This window comes from Hibiscus syriacus, unplaced genomic scaffold (assembly GCF_006381635.1).
Source record: "Hibiscus syriacus cultivar Baekdansim isolate YM2019G1 unplaced genomic scaffold, ASM638163v2 tig00111754_pilon, whole genome shotgun sequence".
NCBI classification, from domain to species: Eukaryota; Viridiplantae; Streptophyta; class Magnoliopsida; order Malvales; family Malvaceae; genus Hibiscus; species Hibiscus syriacus.
The window spans coordinates 612,980-625,391 of record NW_024063169.1 but is presented as its reverse complement, the minus strand read 5'-3'; the positions used below and the strand labels follow the sequence as shown (position 1 = coordinate 625,391).

At 31.5% G+C, this 12,412-nt stretch overlaps 1 pseudogene; it reads right to left on the bottom strand.

The window, feature by feature from the left end:
- Positions 1-1,909: 1,909 nt before the first annotated feature.
- LOC120169162 lies at positions 1,910-7,455 on the bottom strand (annotated as a pseudogene).
- Positions 7,456-12,412: the final 4,957 nt, after the last annotated feature.

Here is a 12,412-nt window from a genome sequence, read left to right as displayed (position 1 = left end):
ACTTATAGAACATTGAATGAATAATTTATTTAACTTAAAAATAAATTGATTAACTATTTAGTTTTAAAAATTAAAATTTAATTTATATCTGCCAATTTATCAAAATTTTGAGAGCTAAGGATTAATTATATGTTTAATCATCCAACTTCTAATTAAATATAGTTATATAAAGGATAAATTGCATGTTATTCATCTAACTCTTGACATGCTCCTATTCTAGTCATCTAACTTAAAAATTATTTTTTCGTAAAATTAAAAACTTTAAATACTATTATATCAAAAATTTTGGGAGGTAAGCACAATGTAGATTTGTCACTGATAAGTGTCAATTTCTTCAATATTAGGATAATAAAAGGTTTGTTGTCAATTTTGAATTTTTTATATTTTGATTAATTTGAGTATTACGAGATATATGTTTAAAGTATTTCTTAATTATTGACAACATACAGACATATCTTCTCAAACTCAAAACCTCTAAAGAAAACAATACTTACTTTATAGGTTTGAGTTTGAATTTTTATTTTTAACAATCGAGTTTAAAAATTTTAACTTGCACGGTCCATGTCAAATTAAAATAAATAAGATGTTATTGTACGTGAATATTATTGTAATTATATTTATTTAAGAATTAAGTTAATCATTATAAAAAAGAAAAGAATTGAGTTAATCGTTTGATTCAACAAGTTTAATATTAATTTTAGATAAATTTAGTATAGTATTAATTATGATAAATATGTTAAATTTTTTATAAATATATAAATTAATAAGTGAGAAATTTTCAGAGTAATATAAAAATAACAATAAAAACTCTAACATGAGACCCCATACCTAATTCAACTGCCCATTTAATGCTTTTAGGTTTGCATATCCCTTTCTGTCGGGAGTAGTGTTTGCTTTGGGTTTAAAAAGTTAGGGGACTTTGAATTATTTTAAAATCTAAAATTTAATTTTTATATTATAATTTTATAATATTAATTGTATTATTTTTTTTAATCCTATTCATTTAATTTTAATATTAATGATTGATTTTCTATTATAAAAAGATAAAATAACTTTTAGTCTCTCATTTTTATAATTTTTACCAATTTAATTATCAATTTTTAAAAATAAAAATATTATTAATTAACAACATAATTTTTTAACAATTTACATTTATAGTTAAAGATCAATTTGATAAAACAGTAAGCGTAAAAGAATAAAAAATATTTTATTTTCTATAATTATTAAGTTAGCAATTAACAGTTAAAATAAAGGACCAATATTCTTAAATAAAAAGACAAAAACTCAATGTTACAAAATTAAAATATGAAAAATAAATTTTAAAATAATATAAGGTCAGTTTACAAATTTAAAACTTTAATTTATGAATGGATTTGTATTTATACATCTACAATCAGTAAAATATAATATTACTCATTGAGCTATCTCAGATTTTAGGCTCGAGTAGTTACGTTTATATAATGTATGTGTTGTTAGTGGTTACAAAAATTCTGAACATATATTATGCTATAATCATCACCTCAATCAAACATTCGAACATAAAATTATGGCCTTTTAAAATTTTAGATTATACTTATAATTCAAACACCAAAATTTAATTCTTTAAAACCCACCATTTTCACTAAAAAGACTAATTTTAAAAATTCTTATTTTAAACCCCTACATTTTTATTTTTATATAATTTTATTAAAAAATTACAAAAAAATAACTTTGTCAAAATTAACCTCAACTGCTAACAACTTTATCAAATATATTTTCGAATTCATGATCACATCACATCACTTTTATTATTATTATCGTAATGTTTAATTATGCAACTCGTATTGCACACCTAATTTGAGTATTCTAGTAAAGATTTTCTGAATACATAAAATATCGAACTTAAAATCTAATTAAACTCCAAATAATTCACTTTCATGCAAGCAACAAAGTAAAAACTAAAATTAAGTTAATAATAAAAGTGGTAATTGTCTTACAAACATGATAATGAAACATAAGCTGACATTAATCTCAGCAGGTCCTTATCCATGTCAGCGCCTAATGACAACACGATTTGAGATAATGACGAAAAAATTCCAAGCACCATAAATGGGAAATTCCTCAAAGTTTAGTATGTCCACATGCAATCAAGCTCTGTTGGACCGATTGATATCTTGTTAACGCCACCACTAGAACCTTCGTTAACATTAGTGGAAACACTAAACAGCCCCCCCAGTCGACAGATGAACCACCGTGAAATGGCGGTGCCGCCATTGTTGGCTGAGAGAAATAGAAAGGAGTTCTCCTCAAGAGACATCAAGGTTGGAAAAACGGAAGCATCCACATTTCTTAAATACCTTGTTATGGGATCAAAAGTGGCGTTGATCATTTGTGGTGGAGGTGGTAATCCTAGGTCCAAACCGGAGTGAAAGGCCGAAGGGACGGTCATGGTAGTGATTATGGTGGTCGCAGAGGCAGCTGTAGCAGTGGCAACGGTGGAGAAACAGGACACTTGCTCGGATTGAGCATAATTGTCATACAAGAAGCTATCGCGGTCGGTGGTGACGATGGCAGCGGTAGCATGATCCAGGAGAGGTGGAGGGGAAACTGACAAAGGAGAGCTCGGTTCTTGGTAAATCACGGTGGAGCCGCTCATCCGGGTCTTCTTGGCTCCTCCCCCGGTGCTACTGGTGGAAACATTGGCGGAGCCACTCTTGTGAAACACCCTGGATATCACCCATTCATCCTGTGCAAAATATGAATACTTTACTTTCAATCCAAGTAACTGGAGGTTAATAAAAGAAAGAAACAAAGGATAAACATGAACCCTGTTAATTAGAAAACAGCATTTAAGATATCATATTACTGTCAAATCTCTGCACTTTTCAGTGTAAACCTGAAAAAGAACAGTTAAATAACAATGCTCTGTTCATATTTCAAACTAAGAACCATTACTTTACCAGGCAATATCAATCTAAAATCCTATGATTTCATCATTAAAATGAGAAATGGAAATTACATAACCCATTGGAATAAGTGCAGGAGACATGAAATTAATAATTTACACTAGATAGTATAATTGCTTTACGGAATAAGGATGCAGAAATTGCGGGTATTTAAATCCCAAAAGAACAAGACAGAAGCTCCTGTATTGTCTGCAAGGCAGTGCAAATGGCATTAACATTGCCCAACATACCATATTCAGCTCCTTAAATGAAACAACAGCATACGGAAAACATTGATACTTTTGTGTTTTTTAAAGCTAAACCATAACCAACATGAACTTACTACAAAACAGCCGATATTCATGACAGATGAGAGGAGAGAATGAGACCTTTGAGCACCTGGAGAGATAATGGTACGCAAATTTGCCTTCAAGGCGATATTCATGCATGACCCAGTTGCTCTTTTCACCTTTAGGAGCTCTACCTCTATAAAAAAACCAACGTCTTCTTCATTCCAACAAGTGCAAAAGTCTTTGAACTGTAAATCTCCCTATCTTTCCCAGTGGCTTTCCAATAACCAGCTTCCGTTGCTCGGTTAGTTCTCAACCCAGTTGGGAACTTCCTATCTCTCAAGCTGAAAAAATACCACTCTTTCTCTCCCATCTTTGCCTTTCCTGCCACGTTACATGACCAAAATGTAACAAACAAAAGAGTAGTGGGTGAAAAATGTTAAAATGATCACTCACCAGGAAGCTCCCATGGATCGGACTTGTTGAGATCAACCTCAGCTATAGCTCTACCAGTGAAGCTACTGTCAAGAACTTTCTTCAACAGAAATTAATTACAAAATTATCACCTAGACGATGTCCACTATAGGGAGGTGGCGCGTGCGGCGCGTGAACAGTAACCCGGTGTCGGAAAATTCCCGGAAAAATTCTTAAAAATTATTTTAAGAGATTTTGAAGCACTTACAAAGCTCGGTTCACAATTTTGAATGGCGGAGAGCTCGATTCCGAAACGTCGGAAACTTTGACGGTCTCACCCCTCCACGCACCGGCGACGATGGAGAAACGGAGAACACCGGTAGACTCGGAACGATGCAAGGAAAACGATGGTACGGGAGGTGTCGTAAACGGATGATTGGATCGTCGTGAATCGCCAAAAAACCAACTGAAACTGGGTTATTACCGACGATACTTCCGACTGAAATTAACGTCGAACGACGACAATTCACGACGAAAAGTTTGAGGTGTTTTGTTCCTCGGTCGACAACGAACACGATGACGGTTTTAGTTCGTCGATTGAAGGTCGGAGGACGAGTAGATCGGAGTTCAAAGGTGAGTTGAGGGAGAAGAGAAAAACTGGAAAATATGCAGAAAACACGGAAGGATTTATAATTCATCTCATAAATAAAAATGGTTAAACTATGAGTTTAGCCACTGAATTTCCTGCACTTCTTAAAACGGTCTGTCAACTTTGAAATTTTACAATTTAATCCACTGTTTCTTTCAAAATGCCAATTAAATCCAATATTTTATAATTTTTAAAAATTTAGCCCAAAAATTGGGGTGTTACACGAATTTAGACCAAATCAATCTCCACACTGGATCTTTCACCTTGCCAACACTAGCCAATTTTGAGTAATATGATTTGGGGATGTACCTGCCATCAGCAGAACCTAACCAATTTAATTTGTCTAGGCATGAAACTGAGCTCACAACTCTATTCAAAACATGAATGAAATCGATCCACATTTGCTTTTCTCATTCAAAAAGATCTCTTCTCAATTCAATCCTCAATTCCCATACTCCATGAACTCGATGCCCAAAATCATTGATCTTCCCTGATTTATTAACCGCTACACTAAAAATTCTCGGAAAAGATGATTTTAGAGAATCAAATTATGTCCAGTGATCCAACCAAAAATCGATCTTATTCCCATTACCCATTACACATCTCACTTAGGAAAGAAACTCAATCTCATTGGAAACGACCAGATTAACAATGTTACGCCACACCCAAGAAGAATTTCTAACATTAACAGTTTTTTGGAGAATTGAATCCTTATCGTAGTTGTACTTAGCTATTACTATCTTTCTCCATAAACTATCATTATCCTCACTGAACCGCCAAATCCATTTATTAAGCAAAGCTCGGTTCCTAGTTTTAACATCATAAATACCCAAACCCCGATGCGATTTTGGTCCACATAAGTTGTCCCACTTAATCTAGTGAATACTCTTATCCGATTTTGGAGGCGACTCCTTGAACCGTATTTTATTTTATTTAAAGGGAATCCCAAATTTTTCGAAGCGAGAGATTTTTTTTAAAATCACATTACACTTTTTTGATTAAAAACTAATCAAAAGAGATAAATTAAAAAATATGTGATTTTTTTAAATCTCAAGAGAAAAAAATCGTTTCGACAACGATGATAGAATTTAAACTTGATCTTAGAAACTCAAATTCTTGAATCCCAACCATTTGTATCAACACTCGTTTGCACCTACCTCTCTTGTTTGTCTCCTCTATTGATGATTAATGTTATTTTATAATATTGCAATTTCATTATGTATTGACATTCCTCGTAATATAAATGACACGGTTATTTATTAAATAAAAGCGAATGAAAAGAGCCAATCCTTGGTTGTTAAAAGATTTTTCTTCACAATTAAAGTCTGACCCTAAATTAATTACTTAGTTTTCCTCTCGTTGATTAAAGCCGATCCTTGGTTGTAATGAGGGATTCATATAAACTTTCATATTAGGATATGAATTTATAAAATTTTTAAAAAAAATTTGTAAAATTTTAGATGATGAAAATATATATAAAATATCTAAAATATATAAGACTTTAAAATTTTTAAGAGAAAGATTGCTCTCATCCATCTTCTCTCAGTCCATTCTTTATTGTAACAGTTTCAACTGAATTGGAATCTTTATTAGAAACCATTTGTTTACAGAACAATTTAAGAAATACATGGGGTTGGAGATGGGATGTTCAAAGGAAAACCATGTTTTAAAATACTCACCAACAGTATGATTCCAGTAAAGAGTCGTCAAAAAAATGAAGAAAACGGGGAACAATTCGAGTCTTGTTCTTTAGAATTAATGACTGAATGATTAAATATACCAAAAATAAATTATACAATATTTATTTTAAGTGTTGATTGTTGAATAAAACATTCATTTATTTTAAATTTATTAAACGGTCTCAATGATTAAAAAATATTATTAACCTAAAATTTTTTAAATCCTAATAATTGCATCTATAAAATATTTTTACATCGTCAACTAATTAAAAGTTCTTTTAAAAAATCATCTGTTTTATTATATAAAATTTCATCTCCAAAAGTCTTCCCCTTCTCAATTAAATAAGGTTGGCTATTCGTCTTCCTAGCTTTCACACCCGAAGCAATATATTAAATGTTTTCAGAAGTTATACGGTGTCCTTCCATCCACCGGGGAGTCGTTTTCTAATATAATCATTTATTTATCTATTATATTAATAACCATTTAAAAAATTAGGGTGTTTATGGAGTAAATCGATCATAAATTAAATAATATTTAATTTAAAACAAAAATCATTCTATTTATGCTTGATTCAACTCATTATTTATTAAACTCAACTAAGTTATATTTAACTTGTGCTCGTTAAAAAACTCGTAACTCATTAAGCAAGGTTAGGGGTTCAAAACATTGCGTTTGCAATTTCAAAACTACTATGTCATAACAATTTCAAGTCTAAACACCAAAATAATAACTAACAATTATATCAAATTAAATATTACAACCCAAAACCAACAACCAATTGGTCTAATGCGATGAGGCACTAGATTCCTTAAGTAAGGTTAGAGATTCAAAACCTTGTGTTTGCAAATGGAGTAAATGAGTTAGGAGGGTCGTCCTCACCTCTACAATACATGATTTGGATTAGTTGATCAATAGTTCGGATACTAGTGATTAGTTAAAAAACATATTACAACCAAAATAATAATCCATAAATTTATCAAAATAACGTATTATAATTATTTTTGAAATTTTTTGATAATATATAATTAATCTTTAAAAAAAACTAACTGTTCACAAACTTATCAAATAGATATATACTTTTTTTGGGATATATTTGAATTTATTACCCAAGAGCAGAACCTGCTCAAATTTACAATATTCTTAGATCATTAGGACAAAACATACAAAAGGAAAATCAAACAATGTCCCAATGCTTACAAAGATTACAATTAACACTATGAACAATATTTAAGTTTCTACCTCTAAGTTGGGTACGAACTATGAACTTAATGGCTTGAAGCAGTTCATTTGCACTTCTGGAACGTCCTTGAAACAACTTCTTGTTTCTTTCTTCCCAAAGAATGTAAATCAGAGCATTAAGAGCAATATTCATTATGGAAGTAAGCAAATATTTTCCTTTCCAAGTTGCAGAAGCCCATGCCATAAAAGAATTCCAAGAGCGAGCTTTAAAATTGAGGCCGGAAAGGGAGAAGATGGACTTCCACAAGAAATCAGCCATAGGACATTGAAGAAATAAGTGGTCTCTATTTTCCAACGGATCATCGCAAAACATGCATTGACAATCATTAATAAGCCTCATTCGAAGCAATCTATCCTTGGTTGGAAGACGATCAAGAAAAGCAATCCAGGAACTCAAGTTGTGTTTAGGTATATGAAGGGGAAACCAAACAAGTCCTTATTGACGTTGGAGTAGTGGACAAAATAGGGTAAGCTTCAGGCCTTAGATTGAAATTTTTTCCTTAAACTCCAGATAGTACATGGTCGAATTTCTGAATTCCAGAAGTCTTTATCTTTAAGAACATAGCTGTTAATCCAGGCCACCCAGAGTGAGCCTTCACCTGCAAGGATTTTTTTAATAAGAAAGATCATACAAGCTCTGTTCCATGTCTTAATGTAACATCCCAAACTATGGGTTAGTGACCAAATTGTAAAGTTTCATAATTTGGTGACTAAAGTAGAAGAATGGATTAGTTTAATGATTTATTTGAAAGTATTTCCTAAAAGTTGTTAGTAATTATTAAAGGAACTAAAGGGTAAAATGGTCATTTGATCATTTAAGGAATTAAAAATGTGATAGTGGGGATATATATATATATATATATATATATATATATTTACACGTGGGAGTGTAGGAAACCAAAAACAATGTTTCCAGAATTCTCTTCTCCTCCTTTCTTCTTTGTGCGTGAAGCTCCAGCTCAAAGGTGAGTTTCTTAATTAGTTGGTTATTTGTTGAATTAAAAGTTGGTTTATGATTCTTAGGTGATACTTAAGCTTAAGGAAAGCTTAAGTTATCTTAAAATCAAAAGATAAATGAGTTAGGGAAGATTAAAGATTTGGAGTTCTTGAGTGAATTTCCAGAATGTAGTTGATAAGTTGAACTTGAAGTTAAATTTGAGTTGTCATCAGCTTAATTAAGAAGTATTAAGTGTTAGAATTGGATTTGAAACATGTGGAAAATAGGGTATGATTCTTGAAGTTCCTAAAGAGGAGAGGATATTAAGGTTAAAGATGAGATAAATGAATATTAATGAGTTTAAGTATGTATATGTAAGTTAGGAATATGAAAAGGGTTGAAAATATTAAGGATTTAATCCAAAAAGAATGAATTTTCGGGTTCAAAAAGAGGATTTTGGGCAGAGTGCATCGATGCATATTCATAGTGCACCGATGCATCAAGGTTAAAACCTAGAAATTGTTTGAAGGTGTATCGATGCACAAGTAGTGCATCAATGCACTCTTTTAAAATAAAAACATCGAATGCAATTAGTGCACCGATGCATTAGGTATGCATATATGCATCCTAGTAATAAACAAACATCGAATATATTTTGTGCACCGATGCACAAGTAGTGCATCGATTCATCGGTAGGGAATGCATCGATACATTGTGCAATGCATCGATGCATACCTTCATTAAAAGATGAAATGAGCTTTTCTTTTAGCCTAAGAAGTGACAATTTAGAAGATATCAATTAGTATACTGATATGTATCAATGTATTATTATGATATAGATATAGACTGAAGCTTGTTCCGGAACAATATAAGGATTAAGATTGATTCAAAGCAAACAAGGCTAAGGTGAGTGCATATTCTTTAGTATATTAGGTTCAATGGAAAATAAGACTTGCGATAAGTCTATTTCCAATAGTGAAAAGCATGAATTCATAGAAGTATGTGTTTGTTATGATTGATATATGTGCATGAGTATATGTGTTATTGATATGAATATGGTAAGTAAAAAGGATTAATGGTGATGATAAGAATAATAATAAGGATAATGAAATGATAGGTATATGTGAATATATGTATTGATGTGTTTTTGTAGGTATTGTAAGATTATATGTTTATGTGATAACATGATAAGATGACAATGATTTACATACCATATGAACACATGAGAAATGTTATGAGCTATATGAAAGAGAAAGTATATGTAATACGAAGGTGAATCATATGTTTATATGAATATGAACTCATATGAGAATTGACATGAACTACGTGATTACATGTATATGTGAATGAAACCATGAGCTTATATGAATATATGACATGGTTACATGAATATGAAAAAGGATATAAAAAATAATGCACATGTTATGTGTCATGAGAGCTAGGGGTATAGTTGGCATGCCAAGAGTCGAGGGTCTACGCGGTTCTTCTGGACATATATGTATTCTTTGGAACAGGTGTGAGGTCTTTTGAGAGACATACTTGATCATTGGCATATGTATATGATTCTTAAGGAATGATATGTGGTCATTCAGAACATATATGTATTCTTTGGAACATGTGTGAAGTCTGGTGAGACTCATACTTGATCCCTAGTATATGTATATGATTCTTAAGAAATGATATGTGGTCATTCGGGACATATATGTATTCTTTGGAACATGTGTGAAGTCTGGTGAGACACATACTTGATCCCTAGTATATGTATATGATTCTTAAGGAATGATATGTGGTCCTTATGGACATTATTATATGGCACTACGGTGCAATTCTACGCGGTACTCTGGTGCAATTATATGTGGAACTTCGGTGCAATTATATGACCTGTAGTGACATCATTAGTGCACAACCTCTATGTACTCGTATATCTTTAGTTCTCACATGTGTATCATGGGCTATTAAATAGATAATATTAATAAAAATGAAGATGATATTATAGTTGCCTGGGTATACGTGTTTTATGATAGTATATATGGTATATGTTATATGATATACATGAGTTCAGGTTAAGGTATATGTGAATGAGTATCGTTGATTGAAATGATGATATAATAATAAGTCTATAAGATATATGATATGGACATAAGATATCATAGGAACATGAGATAAGAGATATGAATGATAATGACATATATGTATGTATATATATTTGTTACATGTAAAAGTATGAGTTGTATGAAATGATAGTAGTAATTGTTTATGTATGATTATTAGTTACCGTTTACCTTATATGTTTATTGCCTCACTAAGTATTTGACTTAGCGTGTAAGTGATTTACACGTTGGTTTCGAGAAGAGTAAAGAGTAACGTGGAGCAAGACAGGTCAGTTCTCCTTATTAAAGGTCAGATCAGAAAAGAGGTGAATAATATGTATTTTAGTATATAAAGTTCTAGTTGGCATGTTTTCAAAAGAATATATTGTTTAAGCTATGAACAATTTTATAAATGTTTTGAATAGTTATATGTGAAATATACACGCTCTGATTGGTTTTGTAATAATGAAAATGTCTTTTATGTAAATTAGTCATTTATATGTTATAAAAGTTTTAAATTACTCACTATTTTATACAAGTACATGTTTTAAAAGGTCAATGTGACACCTTGGATTCGTATCCGGGTCGGATGCGGGTTGGGGTGTTACATTTATTGGTATCAGAGCCACGGTTTAGCCGATTCTAGGCATCAATCGAAGTAAAAAGTGTTTTAAAAAGTATACATGCCAACATAGAGTGAATAATTTATGATCTGATAGTGTAAGGAGTGTATTGTCTTGCTAATAGAATTAAAATGTTCCGTTATATTAGATATATGATCATGAGAGCTTCCAAAGTGAAGCACAAGGCAATAGACTGAAGGTAATAGCATTCACCTGCCCTGGCCAGGCAGGGATAAGAGCGAAAAACCTCAGGAAGTGCCTGTATAAACTTAGAGAATGTCTTCACCATGTTGAAGAATATTCTGATGAATTTTCAATTTATACTTCTTTAACTCATAGAATGAATGTATTGAATTAGTTGAAAAAGTTAAGAGCACCCGAGTTCAAGGATGGATTTGAGGAAGGTACTGTTGTTACAGACCTATGATTAGATGATATGATAGAAGGTTTTCATTTCTCCAAAGAGGAGAAATTAAATTGAGTAGTTTCGTTACTACTTTGGCAAGTTAGAGTATGGTGGAAAATTGTCACCATGAGAATGTCAAAAGATCAAATGATGCAGTGAGAATTTGTAAGAGAGTTCATAATAAGTGCATCAGTGACAAGAGTATGATATATATATATATATATATATGAAGTCAGAGTTTATGAATTTGAGGCAGAGGGAAATTGTACTGTGTATGGACAAGAGTATAGTTTGATAAGTAGAGTGAAAGTTTGTGAAACTAATTTGAATGAAAATGATGTTTTCAAGTGATATGTAGAGGGCTAGTGCCTAGATTAAAAGAGTGTTATAAGTGTTGAAAGGGTTCTTTTTTTTTTAAAAAAAAGTGGTTATCGACTTAGTTGGAATCAGTTGCATTTTAAGTTAAAAGATCAAATTGGATGAAAGTCAGACTTACTTAAGTAATAGAGTTTGGTTATGGGTAATTAAATGAGAAGTTAAAGATAGATGTGAAGTAAGATATGAAAGTGGAGGAATGGATTAAGTGTTTTGCTAGAAATTAAATAATGTGAAGGATAAGAAGTATTTTAAATGTATCAAGTGAGGTAGATATTGTTTTTGTATTTTAAGATGGAAAGCGTTAGCGTTGGCTAACAAGATTATGGGACGGAATGTATTGGAATTATAAGATTTCAAGATATGGTAGGTTATGATAACCAAAAATGAAGTGAATCTGGATACAGTTATATATTGTGATTATAGTAAAGTGATAGAGTGAAGGAAGTGAGGATTCAAATGTTTGAGTAAAACTAAGGATTGATAAGAAGAGTTTAAGTATGGGTACATCAATGATCAGTTTATAAATAAAGGAAGTTAGAATGTTAAGCTTGAATAATGGAAGTGACATGGTGTATGAGAATGAATGTTTATTTGATTAGTTGGGTAAACTACTGTTGAAATAATTCCGACTGTAAAGAATGTATATGAATGGTTCGATGAAGGTTTACGTTTTAGATTGGAAGAACCGATGTTGACTAATAGAGTTATAAGATAGTAGTGTATTAAAGTTAAAGGATTAGAAGATGATTTCAGGGTAAGCTAATTATGTATGGTGTGGATTG